Source organism: Hydractinia symbiolongicarpus, chromosome 9, assembly GCF_029227915.1.
Source record: "Hydractinia symbiolongicarpus strain clone_291-10 chromosome 9, HSymV2.1, whole genome shotgun sequence".
Lineage (NCBI taxonomy): Eukaryota > Metazoa > Cnidaria > Hydrozoa > Anthoathecata > Hydractiniidae > Hydractinia > Hydractinia symbiolongicarpus.
In genome coordinates this window covers 10,161,163-10,176,246 of record NC_079883.1, presented here as the reverse complement: position 1 = coordinate 10,176,246, position 15,084 = coordinate 10,161,163, and the positions used below count along the sequence as shown (strand labels likewise).

Genomic DNA, 15,084 nt, shown 5'->3' with positions numbered 1-15,084 from the left:
GTTTAATTCTTCATCATTACGAACAGCCAATTGTAAATGTCTTGGAATAATCCTAGCTTTTTTGTTGTCTCTTGCTGCGTTACCAGCCAACTCCAATATCTCAGCAGATAAATATTCCAAGACGGCTGCTAAGTAAACTGGTGCTCCAGATCCAATTCGGTTAGCATAGTGCCCTCTACGAAGGAATCTATGCACTCTACCGACTGGAAATTGAAGTCCAGCTCTTGAGGATCTTGTCTTGGCTTTAGCCTTAGCTTTTCCACCTTTTCCACGTCCAGACATAACTGCGATTTGATTTGTAAGTTAATACAAAAACGTACGAATATTTAACGTAAGTGTTAACGAAATAAACTTTACTCGTTTTTTCATCATAAAAATAGGATCGAAATCATGTTTTTTTAACCAATCATAATTAAGTATTAAACAAAAGATTTTTTTTTTAACCAATTAAATTGCGTATCGGCGTTTTCGGATCGAATTCGATCCGATTTTTTTACTTATAAACAAAAAGTTTTGACTTGCAGTTTAATGCTTATTTACAAGTTAAGTAGCAAAAATTTTTAACCATGTCTGACGCAGCAGCTAAAGGAGGAAAACAGGCACCTAAAGTAGCCAAGAAAGGTGAAAAAAGAGCCGGCAAAAAAGGAGGAAAGATTGGTGGAACTGGTGAAAAGAAACGCAAGAGAAAGAGAAAGGAAAGTTATGCTATTTACATCTACAATGTTTTGAAACAAGTTCACCCAGATGTCGGAGTTTCAAGCAAAGCTATGAGCATCATGAACTCATTTGTCAACGACATCTTTGAGCGCATTGCTTCCGAAGCTTCGCGTTTGGCTCTTCAAAACAAAAAGTCGACCATCTCTTCTCGTGAAATTCAAACCGCAGTACGTCTTCTCTTGCCTGGAGAACTTGCAAAACACGCAGTCAGTGAAGGAACAAAAGCCGTCACAAAATACACAAGCAGCAAGTAAACCAACGTCTACCAAACACAAACGGTCTTTTTTAAGACCACACATCTTTAAAAAAACATTTACTTGGCGTCACTACAAGTTAACCGAAGTTAATAAAACTTCTAAATAATGTGCTTAAGAACACTAGCCTACATTTAAAATACTTCCCCATGTGTGTGTGGATTAGCTTCACTTTTCATACGTATTATTAGCTGTACTTGCAGAAAAGACAAGTACATTGATCCATGTTATTGCTTACATTTAACTTAACCCAGCTTTTCACGGAAACCTCCCAGGCAAATTAACCCTACAAAGTATTTCTAAATTTTTTTTGTGTCATATATGACATAGTATCGTATAGCAATAAATGTAACTGTGACAAGACTTTACACATTGTGTAATTTGGAAGCGTGCACAAAGTAATGTTTTAAAAGATTTGTGGCTATAAAAATAGCCGTTTTTGTTGAGCAATGACAACGCTTAACCTCCGAATCCGTAAAGAGTTCTTCCTTGACGTTTTAAGGCATAAACAACATCCATAGCGGTAACGGTCTTGCGTTTAGCGTGCTCTGTGTAGGTTACAGCATCACGAATAACATTCTCTAAGAAAACCTTCAGTACACCTCTGGTTTCCTCATAGATAAGGCCAGAGATACGTTTGACACCACCTCGTCGAGCAAGACGCCGAATAGCAGGTTTTGTGATTCCCTGAATGTTATCACGAAGAATTTTTCGGTGACGTTTAGCACCTCCTTTTCCCAATCCTTTACCTCCTTTTCCGCGTCCAGACATATTGATATAGTTGCGTACAGAACGAGTACAAAAACAACGTTTGAGTTAACAGAATTCAGACAGCTTTAAAAAGAGGCCATAAAATTACCTACTGCTCGTGGAAACACCCTAATTAACCAATAGAGTTGCGTCATTACAAAATGTTCCGAACATTTTGTACATTTTTTTAAGTAAAACTGTAGTTTTTTTAAAAATTCGTGGTCTTAATGTTTCAGTAAGGCAATAAATTTGGCATCGTTGGAATTCGCCAAACCTTCTGCTACTTACTAAAAAAAAAAAAAGTCAAAAGCTTTTGTGTATCAGAAGATACAGCCGTTTTCCCGTAGCCAAAAAACACAGATTTTATAAAAATGTTAAAGTAATGAGCGTAATGTCATTATGCAGCCAATCAGAAATTACTTTCTTAGCACCAATCAAATGGTTTGTTTTGAACCTTAGCTGTCAATCAATATGAGAAATAAAACTTTGGCGCGATAGTGCATTTTAGACCGTCTTGTGTATCCGTACTACATCGACTTCTTAAAATATGGCTCGTACAAAGCAAACTGCACGTAAATCTACTGGAGGAAAGGCTCCACGAAAACAACTCGCCACTAAAGCTGCGAGGAAAAGCGCACCAGCTACTGGAGGAGTGAAAAAACCACATCGTTACAGACCTGGTACAGTTGCTCTCAGAGAAATCAGAAGATACCAGAAGTCAACCGAGCTCTTGATCCGCAAGTTGCCTTTCCAGCGTCTTGTGCGAGAAATTGCTCAGGACTTCAAAACAGATCTGCGATTCCAGAGCACAGCCGTTATGGCTCTGCAAGAGGCTTCTGAAGCGTACCTTGTTGGCTTGTTCGAGGATACTAACTTGTGTGCCATTCACGCAAAACGAGTTACAATCATGCCTAAAGACATCCAGTTGGCAAGAAGAATTCGTGGGGAACGTGCCTAAGCATCTTACCAAACAAAAAACGGCTATTTTTATAGCCACACATCCATAAAAAATATTACGGCTAGCTTTTTATATCAAACTTTGTCCTGCTTTCTGTTTAAATTTTATGCTACATAAAAATTTTATGCTACATAAAGTTTGACAATGTTAAAAATATGAAGGGCAAGAAAAGTAAAAGCAAGAAAATAAGAAATTTAAAAACGAAAATACTTAAACTTAGGGAATCTAATCTTAAATTTACTCTTTTTTAACTGTTTAAGTGACTTAAACAAGTTTAACTTTGTACCAAGATAATGTTTTTTTGTAAATGTGTGGCTTATAAAAATAGCCGTTTGTTAATGTAATAGCCAGATACACACAAATTATTTTTTTGCGGTCTTCTTTGCTGCCTTTTTGGGAGTCTTTTTGACCTTCTTTGCTGCAGGTTTTTTAGCAACAGGCTTCTTTGTGGGTTTCTTAGCTGCTGGTTTCTTAGCCGAGGCTTTCTTTGTGGCAGGCTTCTTTGCTGCTTTCTTTGGCGTGCTCTTCTTTGCTGGCTTCTTTTTTGGTGTACTTTTCTTTGCAGTAGGCTTCTTTGCCGTTGGCTTTTTTGCTGCGGCCTTTTTCTTAGGTTTTTCTTTTTTTACCTGACCTAGCTTGAATGATCCAGAAGCACCAGTGCCTTTAGTTTGAATCAAATCGCCTGATGTTACTCCTCGTTTAAGAGCCATTTTCAGATGATGATCTGAGTTTTCAGCAACTTTGTAATTTGCATGAATATATTTTGTAATAGCTTGGCGAGATGAACCACCGCGTTCCTTTAGGGTAGCGATAGCAGCCTTGATCATGTCCACATATTTAGGGTGATCAGCTGTCTTCTTTGCAGCAGGTTTCTTCTTGGGTGCGATTTTCTTTGGAGAAGCTGCTTCACTCATTTTTAATGTTTTCTTACAACAATCCAACGATAAACGATGCTTGTTATCACAGTAGAAGTATACTAAACATTACCGTGTAAATGAGATATAATTTAAGACGGTGCGAAGTATGCGGACGTAAAAGTACCACTCCCGGGAATTGATTTGGCGCGAAAACAGAAATGTGTGTTTCTGTACATCGTATAATGTCCGTTTTGGGTGCCGCGACTATGCGAAAGCATGTTAATTTTTATTTGTAGTACGACGCAATAGTCTGCAAGAGAAGCTGCTGGAGTTTGAGGTCTTCAGCATTACATCTAGTCTGTTAATTTGGGCTTCTTCCGCGCTCGTGTTAGGATTTTCATAAAGCGTTCTTTGGTTTGCGTTGCGTATGTCGGCCTACATCATCGACACGGCCTGTTTCCGGCTATTAGGAGCAATTCATATATTGGGCACTGCGTTTCGACTTTTTTATTAGACCACAGTAAAAAAATTCACTCACAGAAGTCCCTTTCTTTCATGGCTACAAACACGAAGAATTCTGTCGTAAGTAAAACGAATGCGCAAGCCAAAATGACGATGGGGCGAAGTCATAAGCATGGCCCTGTGGCCCAATGGATAAGGCATCTGACTACGAATCAGGGGATTCCAGGTTCGACTCCTGGCAGGGTCGCACTGTCGCATTTCGGCTGCATGGTCTACTGTGTAACGCGCGCGCACGTTCTGGCGTAATGCGTTGATAAACGGAATGTACGCAGACATATTGGAAAGTAATATCACGCACTTAGTATCGTCGCCTTTGTTAGCATTCATGTAAGTTACCATCCACTCGCTACAGTCGCTCTCCATCCTACGGCTAAATCAACAGCCGTGATTTTTACTATGTCGCCGTCCATCCGTACGCGGTGACAGTTGTAAGCTTTACAGTAACGTGACATGCTCCACAAGCAGTTACGGTGTGTGGACGATGCCTATCATGGCAACGCTTGTTCTTTATCGCTTCTCGGCCTAATGGCTAAGATCAAGTGTAGTATCTGTTCTTATCAGTTTAATATCTGGTAGGCCATTCTCTGAATGGTCAGTATATTAATCTGATTTTTGGCCTTGGGTCATGGAGGTGGATTCATTCACGCCGTGACCACGGGTTGCCTTGGTGTTGCACTATTACCGATGGCGGCCCACATAAGCAATAAAAGAATAATAGCAGTCCTCTTTCCGACGGCACTCTGCATAGTCTACGGCGGGAACAAAACGCGTACACTGGGGGAGAATACAGCCTATGCCCCGCGACACGGCAGTTTATAACACACTCAAGCCACAAGCATTAACAAACTTTGAAGGGTACCCTCATGCTACGGTGCAGTTCCAACTCATACTTACCTGACGGGGAAGTAAAGACTGATCAATGAGGGTTTTCTTCCAGAGTGAGGCTCTTGCATTGCACTACGCTTGGGCTGACCTCTGCGATTACTGCAAACGTCAGTAACTCGACCGTACAATTTCTGGTAGTGGGGGCCTGCGTCCGCGCTCGCCCCCTCCTTAAGTCAAAATGAATGAGCTTAGAAAAGTTGCGCGGCCAAATGTCGGTGGTGACTTAAACGCTAAGGTAAAACCTCGCTTGGCTGTTACGAAACGTGATTGCGATATAAGTCCTCGGAAGGCGGCGGAATTTTATTTTATTTGCCATTCCGTCAGGGTTATTGGATGATCGGCAATAGATCGAGTTTGTATGCATTTGAAAGCTCTTTTTTCTCGTACTATCACCTGAAAATGTCGTAGGAAAATGTCATAGGAAACACTTTCAACAACCGCCACGTTCCTTAATTGTTATAACAAGAAATATATCACAGCAAATGAAAATGAAAAGCCTACGACACCGGGAGTTCCCAGGCGGTCCCCCATCCAAGTACTATCCCGGCCCGACGATGCTTAACTTCCGTGATCAGACGAGAACGGGTGTGTTCATCGTGGTATGGCCGTAGACATTAGTAGGTGCAAATACGTGCAATTTATTTTGACGTTGTGATCAAATTTTTTTATTTAATTTCTTTGAGTTACTTAGGACAAGGCGTATGCATGGATTATCTATTAGACTTTAAGGTTATAGTTTTGTGAAAAAAACAATGTTTTTTTAAAGATGTGTGGCTATAAAAATAGCCGTTGTTTTCTGAGTGTAGCGGTTTACTTCTTCTGTCCTTTGTCGTTCTTCTTTGGGAGTAAGACAGCTTGAATGTTTGGCAAAACACCACCAGCTGCAATGGTTACACCGCTCAAAAGTTTGTTTAATTCTTCATCATTACGAACAGCCAATTGTAAATGTCTTGGAATAATCCTAGCTTTTTTGTTGTCTCTTGCTGCGTTACCAGCCAACTCCAATATCTCAGCAGATAAATATTCCAAGACGGCTGCTAAGTAAACTGGTGCTCCAGATCCAATTCGGTTAGCATAGTGCCCTCTACGAAGGAATCTATGCACTCTACCGACTGGAAATTGAAGTCCAGCTCTTGAGGATCTTGTCTTGGCTTTAGCCTTAGCTTTTCCACCTTTTCCACGTCCAGACATAACTGCGATTTGATTTGTAAGTTAATACAAAAACGTACGAATATTTAACGTAAGTGTTAACGAAATAAACTTTACTCGTTTTTTCATCATAAAAATAGGATCGAAATCATGTTTTTTTAACCAATCATAATTAAGTATTAAACAAAAGATTTTTTTTTTAACCAATTAAATTGCGTATCGGCGTTTTCGGATCGAATTCGATCCGATTTTTTTACTTATAAACAAAAAGTTTTGACTTGCAGTTTAATGCTTATTTACAAGTTAAGTAGCAAAAATTTTTAACCATGTCTGACGCAGCAGCTAAAGGAGGAAAACAGGCACCTAAAGTAGCCAAGAAAGGTGAAAAAAGAGCCGGCAAAAAAGGAGGAAAGATTGGTGGAACTGGTGAAAAGAAACGCAAGAGAAAGAGAAAGGAAAGTTATGCTATTTACATCTACAATGTTTTGAAACAAGTTCACCCAGATGTCGGAGTTTCAAGCAAAGCTATGAGCATCATGAACTCATTTGTCAACGACATCTTTGAGCGCATTGCTTCCGAAGCTTCGCGTTTGGCTCTTCAAAACAAAAAGTCGACCATCTCTTCTCGTGAAATTCAAACCGCAGTACGTCTTCTCTTGCCTGGAGAACTTGCAAAACACGCAGTCAGTGAAGGAACAAAAGCCGTCACAAAATACACAAGCAGCAAGTAAACCAACGTCTACCAAACACAAACGGTCTTTTTTAAGACCACACATCTTTAAAAAAACATTTACTTGGCGTCACTACAAGTTAACCGAAGTTAATAAAACTTCTAAATAATGTGCTTAAGAACACTAGCCTACATTTAAAATACTTCCCCATGTGTGTGTGGATTAGCTTCACTTTTCATACGTATTATTAGCTGTACTTGCAGAAAAGACAAGTACATTGATCCATGTTATTGCTTACATTTAACTTAACCCAGCTTTTCACGGAACACTCCCAGGCAAATTAACCCTACAAAGTATTTCTAAATTTTTTTTGTGTCATATATGACATAGTATCGTATAGCAATAAATGTAACTGTGACAAGACTTTACACATTGTGTAATTTGGAAGCGTGCACAAAGTAATGTTTTAAAAGATTTGTGGCTATAAAAATAGCCGTTTTTGTTGAGCAATGACAACGCTTAACCTCCGAATCCGTAAAGAGTTCTTCCTTGACGTTTTAAGGCATAAACAACATCCATAGCGGTAACGGTCTTGCGTTTAGCGTGCTCTGTGTAGGTTACAGCATCACGAATAACATTCTCTAAGAAAACCTTCAGTACACCTCTGGTTTCCTCATAGATAAGGCCAGAGATACGTTTGACACCACCTCGTCGAGCAAGACGCCGAATAGCAGGTTTTGTGATTCCCTGAATGTTATCACGAAGAATTTTTCGGTGACGTTTAGCACCTCCTTTTCCCAATCCTTTACCTCCTTTTCCGCGTCCAGACATATTGATATAGTTGCGTACAGAACGAGTACAAAAACAACGTTTGAGTTAACAGAATTCAGACAGCTTTAAAAAGAGGCCATAAAATTACCTACTGCTCGTGGAAACACCCTAATTAACCAATAGAGTTGCGTCATTACAAAATGTTCCGAACATTTTGTACATTTTTTTAAGTAAAACTGTAGTTTTTTTAAAAATTCGTGGTCTTAATGTTTCAGTAAGGCAATAAATTTGGCATCGTTGGAATTCGCCAAACCTTCTGCTACTTACTAAAAAAAAAAAAAGTCAAAAGCTTTTGTGTATCAGAAGATACAGCCGTTTTCCCGTAGCCAAAAAACACAGATTTTATAAAAATGTTAAAGTAATGAGCGTAATGTCATTATGCAGCCAATCAGAAATTACTTTCTTAGCACCAATCAAATGGTTTGTTTTGAACCTTAGCTGTCAATCAATATGAGAAATAAAACTTTGGCGCGATAGTGCATTTTAGACCGTCTTGTGTATCCGTACTACATCGACTTCTTAAAATATGGCTCGTACAAAGCAAACTGCACGTAAATCTACTGGAGGAAAGGCTCCACGAAAACAACTCGCCACTAAAGCTGCGAGGAAAAGCGCACCAGCTACTGGAGGAGTGAAAAAACCACATCGTTACAGACCTGGTACAGTTGCTCTCAGAGAAATCAGAAGATACCAGAAGTCAACCGAGCTCTTGATCCGCAAGTTGCCTTTCCAGCGTCTTGTGCGAGAAATTGCTCAGGACTTCAAAACAGATCTGCGATTCCAGAGCACAGCCGTTATGGCTCTGCAAGAGGCTTCTGAAGCGTACCTTGTTGGCTTGTTCGAGGATACTAACTTGTGTGCCATTCACGCAAAACGAGTTACAATCATGCCTAAAGACATCCAGTTGGCAAGAAGAATTCGTGGGGAACGTGCCTAAGCATCTTACCAAACAAAAAACGGCTATTTTTATAGCCACACATCCATAAAAAATATTACGGCTAGCTTTTTATATCAAACTTTGTCCTGCTTTCTGTTTAAATTTTATGCTACATAAAAATTTTATGCTACATAAAGTTTGACAATGTTAAAAATATGAAGGGCAAGAAAAGTAAAAGCAAGAAAATAAGAAATTTAAAAACGAAAATACTTAAACTTAGGGAATCTAATCTTAAATTTACTCTTTTTTAACTGTTTAAGTGACTTAAACAAGTTTAACTTTGTACCAAGATAATGTTTTTTTGTAAATGTGTGGCTATAAAAATAGCCGTTTGTTAATGTAATAGCCAGATACACACAAATTATTTTTTTGCGGTCTTCTTTGCTGCCTTTTTGGGAGTCTTTTTGACCTTCTTTGCTGCAGGTTTTTTAGCAACAGGCTTCTTCCTTGATCATGTCCACATATTTAGGGTGATCAGCTGTCTTCTTTGCAGCAGGTTTCTTCTTGGGTGCGATTTTCTTTGGAGAAGCTGCTTCACTCATTTTTAATGTTTTCTTACAACAATCCAACGATAAACGATGCTTGTTATCACAGTAGAAGTATACTAAACATTACCGTGTAAATGAGATATAATTTAAGACGGTGCGAAGTATGCGGACGTAAAAGTACCACTCCCGGGAATTGATTTGGCGCGAAAACAGAAATGTGTGTTTCTGTACATCGTATAATGTCCGTTTTGGGTGCCGCGACTATGCGAAAGCATGTTAATTTTTATTTGTAGTACGACGCAATAGTCTGCAAGAGAAGCTGCTGGAGTTTGAGGTCTTCAGCATTACATCTAGTCTAATTTGGGCTTCTTCCGCGCTCGTGTTAGGATTTTCATAAAGCGTTCTTTGGTTTGCGTTGCGTATGTCGGCCTACATCATCGACACGGCCTGTTTCCGGCTATTAGGAGCAATTCATATATTGGGCACTGCGTTTCGACTTTTTTATTAGACCACAGTAAAAAAATTCACTCACAGAAGTCCCTTTCTTTCATGGCTACAAACACGAAGAATTCTGTCGTAAGTAAAACGAATGCGCAAGCCAAAATGACGATGGGGCGAAGTCATAAGCATGGCCCTGTGGCCCAATGGATAAGGCATCTGACTACGAATCAGGGGATTCCAGGTTCGACTCCTGGCAGGGTCGCACTGTCGCATTTCGGCTGCATGGTCTACTGTGTAACGCGCGCGCACGTTCTGGCGTAATGCGTTGATAAACGGAATGTACGCAGACATATTGGAAAGTAATATCACGCACTTAGTATCGTCGCCTTTGTTAGCATTCATGTAAGTTACCATCCACTCGCTACAGTCGCTCTCCATCCTACGGCTAAATCAACAGCCGTGATTTTTACTATGTCGCCGTCCATCCGTACGCGGTGACAGTTGTAAGCTTTACAGTAACGTGACATGCTCCACAAGCAGTTACGGTGTGTGGACGATGCCTATCATGGCAACGCTTGTTCTTTATCGCTTCTCGGCCTAATGGCTAAGATCAAGTGTAGTATCTGTTCTTATCAGTTTAATATCTGGTAGGCCATTCTCTGAATGGTCAGTATATTAATCTGATTTTTGGCCTTGGGTCATGGAGGTGGATTCATTCACGCCGTGACCACGGGTTGCCTTGGTGTTGCACTATTACCGATGGCGGCCCACATAAGCAATAAAAGAATAATAGCAGTCCTCTTTCCGACGGCACTCTGCATAGTCTACGGCGGGAACAAAACGCGTACACTGGGGGAGAATACAGCCTATGCCCCGCGACACGGCAGTTTATAACACACTCAAGCCACAAGCATTAACAAACTTTGAAGGGTACCCTCATGCTACGGTGCAGTTCCAACTCATACTTACCTGACGGGGAAGTAAAGACTGATCAATGAGGGTTTTCTTCCAGAGTGAGGCTCTTGCATTGCACTACGCTTGGGCTGACCTCTGCGATTACTGCAAACGTCAGTAACTCGACCGTACAATTTCTGGTAGTGGGGGCCTGCGTCCGCGCTCGCCCCCTCCTTAAGTCAAAATGAATGAGCTTAGAAAAGTTGCGCGGCCAAATGTCGGTGGTGACTTAAACGCTAAGGTAAAACCTCGCTTGGCTGTTACGAAACGTGATTGCGATATAAGTCCTCGGAAGGCGGCGGAATTTTATTTTATTTGCCATTCCGTCAGGGTTATTGGATGATCGGCAATAGATCGAGTTTGTATGCATTTGAAAGCTCTTTTTTCTCGTACTATCACCTGAAAATGTCGTAGGAAAATGTCATAGGAAACACTTTCAACAACCGCCACGTTCCTTAATTGTTATAACAAGAAATATATCACAGCAAATGAAAATGAAAAGCCTACGACACCGGGAGTTCCCAGGCGGTCCCCCATCCAAGTACTATCCCGGCCCGACGATGCTTAACTTCCGTGATCAGACGAGAACGGGTGTGTTCATCGTGGTATGGCCGTAGACATTAGTAGGTGCAAATACGTGCAATTTATTTTGACGTTGTGATCAAATTTTTTTATTTAATTTCTTTGAGTTACTTAGGACAAGGCGTATGCATGGATTATCTATTAGACTTTAAGGTTATAGTTTTGTGAAAAAAACAATGTTTTTTTAAAGATGTGTGGCTATAAAAATAGCCGTTGTTTTCTGAGTGTAGCGGTTTACTTCTTCTGTCCTTTGTCGTTCTTCTTTGGGAGTAAGACAGCTTGAATGTTTGGCAAAACACCACCAGCTGCAATGGTTACACCGCTCAAAAGTTTGTTTAATTCTTCATCATTACGAACAGCCAATTGTAAATGTCTTGGAATAATCCTAGCTTTTTTGTTGTCTCTTGCTGCGTTACCAGCCAACTCCAATATCTCAGCAGATAAATATTCCAAGACGGCTGCTAAGTAAACTGGTGCTCCAGATCCAATTCGGTTAGCATAGTGCCCTCTACGAAGGAATCTATGCACTCTACCGACTGGAAATTGAAGTCCAGCTCTTGAGGATCTTGTCTTGGCTTTAGCCTTAGCTTTTCCACCTTTTCCACGTCCAGACATAACTGCGATTTGATTTGTAAGTTAATACAAAAACGTACGAATATTTAACGTAAGTGTTAACGAAATAAACTTTACTCGTTTTTTCATCATAAAAATAGGATCGAAATCATGTTTTTTTAACCAATCATAATTAAGTATTAAACAAAAGATTTTTTTTTTAACCAATTAAATTGCGTATCGGCGTTTTCGGATCGAATTCGATCCGATTTTTTTACTTATAAACAAAAAGTTTTGACTTGCAGTTTAATGCTTATTTACAAGTTAAGTAGCAAAAATTTTTAACCATGTCTGACGCAGCAGCTAAAGGAGGAAAACAGGCACCTAAAGTAGCCAAGAAAGGTGAAAAAAGAGCCGGCAAAAAAGGAGGAAAGATTGGTGGAACTGGTGAAAAGAAACGCAAGAGAAAGAGAAAGGAAAGTTATGCTATTTACATCTACAATGTTTTGAAACAAGTTCACCCAGATGTCGGAGTTTCAAGCAAAGCTATGAGCATCATGAACTCATTTGTCAACGACATCTTTGAGCGCATTGCTTCCGAAGCTTCGCGTTTGGCTCTTCAAAACAAAAAGTCGACCATCTCTTCTCGTGAAATTCAAACCGCAGTACGTCTTCTCTTGCCTGGAGAACTTGCAAAACACGCAGTCAGTGAAGGAACAAAAGCCGTCACAAAATACACAAGCAGCAAGTAAACCAACGTCTACCAAACACAAACGGTCTTTTTTAAGACCACACATCTTTAAAAAAACATTTACTTGGCGTCACTACAAGTTAACCGAAGTTAATAAAACTTCTAAATAATGTGCTTAAGAACACTAGCCTACATTTAAAATACTTCCCCATGTGTGTGTGGATTAGCTTCACTTTTCATACGTATTATTAGCTGTACTTGCAGAAAAGACAAGTACATTGATCCATGTTATTGCTTACATTTAACTTAACCCAGCTTTTCACGGAAACACTCCCAGGCAAATTAACCCTACAAAGTATTTCTAAATTTTTTTTGTGTCATATATGACATAGTATCGTATAGCAATAAATGTAACTGTGACAAGACTTTACACATTGTGTAATTTGGAAGCGTGCACAAAGTAATGTTTTAAAAGATTTGTGGCTATAAAAATAGCCGTTTTTGTTGAGCAATGACAACGCTTAACCTCCGAATCCGTAAAGAGTTCTTCCTTGACGTTTTAAGGCATAAACAACATCCATAGCGGTAACGGTCTTGCGTTTAGCGTGCTCTGTGTAGGTTACAGCATCACGAATAACATTCTCTAAGAAAACCTTCAGTACACCTCTGGTTTCCTCATAGATAAGGCCAGAGATACGTTTGACACCACCTCGTCGAGCAAGACGCCGAATAGCAGGTTTTGTGATTCCCTGAATGTTATCACGAAGAATTTTTCGGTGACGTTTAGCACCTCCTTTTCCCAATCCTTTACCTCCTTTTCCGCGTCCAGACATATTGATATAGTTGCGTACAGAACGAGTACAAAAACAACGTTTGAGTTAACAGAATTCAGACAGCTTTAAAAAGAGGCCATAAAATTACCTACTGCTCGTGGAAACACCCTAATTAACCAATAGAGTTGCGTCATTACAAAATGTTCCGAACATTTTGTACATTTTTTTAAGTAAAACTGTAGTTTTTTTAAAAATTCGTGGTCTTAATGTTTCAGTAAGGCAATAAATTTGGCATCGTTGGAATTCGCCAAACCTTCTGCTACTTACTAAAAAAAAAAAAAGTCAAAAGCTTTTGTGTATCAGAAGATACAGCCGTTTTCCCGTAGCCAAAAAACACAGATTTTATAAAAATGTTAAAGTAATGAGCGTAATGTCATTATGCAGCCAATCAGAAATTACTTTCTTAGCACCAATCAAATGGTTTGTTTTGAACCTTAGCTGTCAATCAATATGAGAAATAAAACTTTGGCGCGATAGTGCATTTTAGACCGTCTTGTGTATCCGTACTACATCGACTTCTTAAAATATGGCTCGTACAAAGCAAACTGCACGTAAATCTACTGGAGGAAAGGCTCCACGAAAACAACTCGCCACTAAAGCTGCGAGGAAAAGCGCACCAGCTACTGGAGGAGTGAAAAAACCACATCGTTACAGACCTGGTACAGTTGCTCTCAGAGAAATCAGAAGATACCAGAAGTCAACCGAGCTCTTGATCCGCAAGTTGCCTTTCCAGCGTCTTGTGCGAGAAATTGCTCAGGACTTCAAAACAGATCTGCGATTCCAGAGCACAGCCGTTATGGCTCTGCAAGAGGCTTCTGAAGCGTACCTTGTTGGCTTGTTCGAGGATACTAACTTGTGTGCCATTCACGCAAAACGAGTTACAATCATGCCTAAAGACATCCAGTTGGCAAGAAGAATTCGTGGGGAACGTGCCTAAGCATCTTACCAAACAAAAAACGGCTATTTTTATAGCCACACATCCATAAAAAATATTACGGCTAGCTTTTTATATCAAACTTTGTCCTGCTTTCTGTTTAAATTTTATGCTACATAAAAATTTTATGCTACATAAAGTTTGACAATGTTAAAAATATGAAGGGCAAGAAAAGTAAAAGCAAGAAAATAAGAAATTTAAAAACGAAAATACTTAAACTTAGGGAATCTAATCTTAAATTTACTCTTTTTTAACTGTTTAAGTGACTTAAACAAGTTTAACTTTGTACCAAGATAATGTTTTTTTGTAAATGTGTGGCTATAAAAATAGCCGTTTGTTAATGTAATAGCCAGATACACACAAATTATTTTTTTGCGGTCTTCTTTGCTGCCTTTTTGGGAGTCTTTTTGACCTTCTTTGCTGCAGGTTTTTTAGCAACAGGCTTCTTTGTGGGTTTCTTAGCTGCTGGTTTCTTAGCCGAGGCTTTCTTTGTGGCAGGCTTCTTTGCTGCTTTCTTTGGCGTGCTCTTCTTTGCTGGCTTCTTTTTTGGTGTACTTTTCTTTGCAGTAGGCTTCTTTGCCGTTGGCTTTTTTGCTGCGGCCTTTTTCTTAGGTTTTTCTTTTTTTACCTGACCTAGCTTGAATGATCCAGAAGCACCAGTGCCTTTAGTTTGAATCAAATCGCCTGATGTTACTCCTCGTTTAAGAGCCATTTTCAGATGATGATCTGAGTTTTCAGCAACTTTGTAATTTGCATGAATATATTTTGTAATAGCTTGGCGAGATGAACCACCGCGTTCCTTTAGGGTAGCGATAGCAGCCTTGATCATGTCCACATATTTAGGGTGATCAGCTGTCTTCTTTGCAGCAGGTTTCTTCTTGGGTGCGATTTTCTTTGGAGAAGCTGCTTCACTCATTTTTAATGTTTTCTTACAACAATCCAACGATAAACGATGCTTGTTATCACAGTAGAAGTATACTAAACATTACCGTGTAAATGAGATATAATTTAAGACGGTGCGAAGTATGCGGACGTAAAAGTACCACTCCCGGGAATTGATTTGGCGCGAAAACAGAAA

The 15,084-nt window shown here is 39.7% G+C and overlaps 8 non-coding genes across 8 annotated transcripts; 6 read left to right on the top strand and 2 right to left on the bottom strand.

Annotated features, from left to right (window-relative positions):
* The first annotated feature begins 4,172 nt into the window (after positions 1-4,172).
* On the top strand, positions 4,173-4,245 carry Trnar-acg (transfer RNA arginine (anticodon ACG)). The gene has a single exon. It is a non-coding gene; the product is annotated as a tRNA-Arg (tRNA).
* A 322-nt stretch (positions 4,246-4,567) lies between these two features.
* On the top strand, positions 4,568-4,759 carry LOC130661090 (U2 spliceosomal RNA). The gene has a single exon (XR_008988286.1). It is a non-coding gene; the product is annotated as a U2 spliceosomal RNA (small nuclear RNA).
* A 185-nt stretch (positions 4,760-4,944) lies between these two features.
* LOC130660040 (U1 spliceosomal RNA) lies at positions 4,945-5,109 on the top strand. Its single transcript, XR_008987243.1, has one exon. It is a non-coding gene; the product is annotated as a U1 spliceosomal RNA (small nuclear RNA).
* A 328-nt stretch (positions 5,110-5,437) lies between these two features.
* Positions 5,438-5,556, bottom strand: LOC130658083 (5S ribosomal RNA). Its single transcript, XR_008985301.1, has one exon. It is a non-coding gene; the product is annotated as a 5S ribosomal RNA (ribosomal RNA).
* A 4,093-nt stretch (positions 5,557-9,649) lies between these two features.
* On the top strand, positions 9,650-9,722 carry Trnar-acg (transfer RNA arginine (anticodon ACG)). The gene has a single exon. It is a non-coding gene; the product is annotated as a tRNA-Arg (tRNA).
* Positions 9,723-10,044: 322 nt separating this feature from the next.
* LOC130661089 (U2 spliceosomal RNA) lies at positions 10,045-10,236 on the top strand. Its single transcript, XR_008988285.1, has one exon. It is a non-coding gene; the product is annotated as a U2 spliceosomal RNA (small nuclear RNA).
* Positions 10,237-10,421: 185 nt separating this feature from the next.
* LOC130660038 (U1 spliceosomal RNA) lies at positions 10,422-10,586 on the top strand. The gene has a single exon (XR_008987241.1). It is a non-coding gene; the product is annotated as a U1 spliceosomal RNA (small nuclear RNA).
* Positions 10,587-10,914: 328 nt separating this feature from the next.
* LOC130658082 (5S ribosomal RNA) lies at positions 10,915-11,033 on the bottom strand. The gene has a single exon (XR_008985300.1). It is a non-coding gene; the product is annotated as a 5S ribosomal RNA (ribosomal RNA).
* Between the last annotated feature and the right edge of the window lie 4,051 nt (positions 11,034-15,084).